Source organism: Gossypium raimondii, chromosome 5, assembly GCF_025698545.1.
Source record: "Gossypium raimondii isolate GPD5lz chromosome 5, ASM2569854v1, whole genome shotgun sequence".
In the NCBI taxonomy this organism is placed as follows: Eukaryota; Viridiplantae; Streptophyta; class Magnoliopsida; order Malvales; family Malvaceae; genus Gossypium; species Gossypium raimondii.
This window is the reverse complement of record NC_068569.1, coordinates 42,787,976-42,790,547: the sequence shown is the minus strand read 5'-3', so window position 1 is coordinate 42,790,547 and position 2,572 is coordinate 42,787,976. Positions and strand designations below refer to the sequence as shown.

At 37.8% G+C, this 2,572-nt stretch overlaps 1 non-coding gene across 1 annotated transcript; it reads right to left on the bottom strand.

Annotated features, from left to right (window-relative positions):
- Positions 1-1,012: 1,012 nt before the first annotated feature.
- LOC128041418 (small nucleolar RNA R71) lies at positions 1,013-1,119 on the bottom strand. The gene has a single exon (XR_008196439.1). It is a non-coding gene; the product is annotated as a small nucleolar RNA R71 (small nucleolar RNA).
- Positions 1,120-2,572: the final 1,453 nt, after the last annotated feature.

Here is a 2,572-nt window from a genome sequence, read left to right as displayed (position 1 = left end):
GGATTTTTGGTAAGTAAGTATGTTCATAAGTGAGCAAATTATCGAGTTGCCGTGAATTTATTCGTAAAAACATAAACATGAGTTTAATAATTTTAAGTTAAGAAATGTAATTAATCTAGCACAATTATGTCATGTTGATTACAATCATTTTTTGAAATCGTGCATTGGAACTTTTATTTTATTTTTATTTATTTTATTTAGTTAATTTCCTAGTTTTTTCACCTCCTCAAATCAAAATATTTTTCGTCACCAAAGTGTTTTTAAAATTGCATTCATATATAATTCTTTTCACAGTCCCTGTAGGTACGATAACTCGACATTTACTTGTTGCAATTGTGTACACTTGCACATTTCCGTCGTTCCAAGTTTTTGGCACCGTTGCTGGGGACTGTTTTAAAAAGCATTATTTGTGAATTTGTAAGTTTTTCATTTTGGTTTATTTTTTTGTGATTATTTCATGTGTTTATGAGTATTGATTGAATTATCGATTTACTCCCTGTAGACCCTCAGATTGAATGAACTTTTTGACAGCAAAGAAGACAAGCAAGTCGGAGAATGACCGAAGGGATAAACCTCGAAAATTTGAATCAAGGAAACGGAGCAGACCCTGCTCAAAATCCTATCCTTATTGCTGATGATATGGATAAAGCTCTAAGATAGTCTGCCATGCCAGTGTTTCATGATCTTAATCCGGGTATTAGGAGACACAAAATTGAGGCACAATAGTTTGAGCTGAAGCCAATCATGGTCTGGATGCTTTAGACAATGGGACAATTCAGTGGGATGCCTACCAAAGATCCTCACCTGCACTTAAGACTGTTTATGGAGGTGAGTGATTTTTTTCAAGTTAGCTGGAGTACCCAAAGACGCATTATGATTGAAGGTATTCCCATATTCTCTAAGGGACAGAGCTCGAGCCTGGTTGAACTCATTGCCACCAAATTCAATTTCCACATGGCAAAAGTGAGCAGAAAGATTCCTCATGAAGTATTTCTCACCTAGCAAGAATGCCAAGTTGAAGAACGAGATCACTGCTTTCCAATAAATGGATGATGAGTCCTTGTATGAGGCATGGGAAAGGTACAAAGAATTATTACGGAAGTGCCCTCATCACGGAATCCCACATTGCATCCAACTTGAGACATTTTATAATGGTCTCAATGTACACACGAGGATGGTAGTGGACAATTTTACTAATGGTGCTCTCCTTTCTAAGTCTTATAATGAGGCTTATGAAATCATTGAGAGGATTGCCAGCAACAATTATCAATGACCAACCAATAGAGCAGCGTCAAGTAGTCGAGTTGTTGGAATACATGAAGTAGACGCTCTTACTTCACTCGCTTCTCAAGTATCCTCAATATCCTCAATACTTAAAAATTTTACCATTAATAGGTTTAATAGTTTTGTAGCACAGCCACCGAATCGATTTGAAAATGTAGGCTGTATCTATTGTGGGGAAGGAAATTTGTTCGAAGAATGTCCATCGAACCCAGAATCCGTGTATTACATGGGTAACCAAAACCAAAATCGAGGAAGGCAAAGACTGCAATCCAATTTCTATAACCCATTGTGACGAAACCACCCAAACTTTTCCTGGAGTAACCAAGGGGCTGGAACTAGTAACACTTACACCCAACTTAGTCTGACCCAGCCACTTGGTTTCCCCCAAAAAGTTCAGAAACCAACCAAAGCTGAACTGTCCAATAGCTTAGAGAACCTATTGAAGGCATACATGGCAAAAAATGACGTCGCTCTAAGAAATTTGGAGAATCAAATGGGCCAGCTTGCAACTAAACTTAAAAACATGACTAAAAGGTACTTTACCAGGTGATACAGAGAATCCGAGGAATCTTGAGAAAGAGAATTGTAAAGCGTTGACATTGAGGAGCAGAAAGACATTAGAGCCCAACATTGTCAAACTTGAAAAGAAGCCAGTCGATACACAAGACTCAGAGGATGTTCAACCTAGTGTTGAAAGTCCAATTTCACCGGAACTAGAATCTGTAAAATTTGACAAGGTAACTTCAGAACCAGCTAATTCTGATCAACTAACAACTTTGTTAGATGTCGAATTTCCACAGAAGACAAATCAACCAGTTCTAGTAAAGAAGCTTCCATCACCCTACCCTCAAAGACTTCAGAAGCAAAAGTAGGAAATTCAATTCAAGAAGTTCCTAGACATACTCAAGCAACTTCATATCAACATTCTGTTGGTTAATACACTTGAACAAATGCTGAACTACGTCAAATTCATGAAGAATATCCTATCAAAAAAATGAAGACTTTAAGAATTTGAGACGGTAGCCCTGACTAAGGAATGCAGTGCGTATCTTCAAGACAAACTACCCCCAAAGTTGAAGGATCCTGGATGTTTTACCATACCTTGCAACATTGGAGCAACATATTGTGGTAAGGCACTATATGACTTGGGTGCAAGTATAAACTTGATGCCTATATCAATATTTAGGAAGTTGGGGATAGGTGAAGTTAGACATGCCTACTACGGTTACACTTCAATTAGCAAATCGATCCTTAGCACATCCAGAAGGAAAAATCGAGGACGTATTGG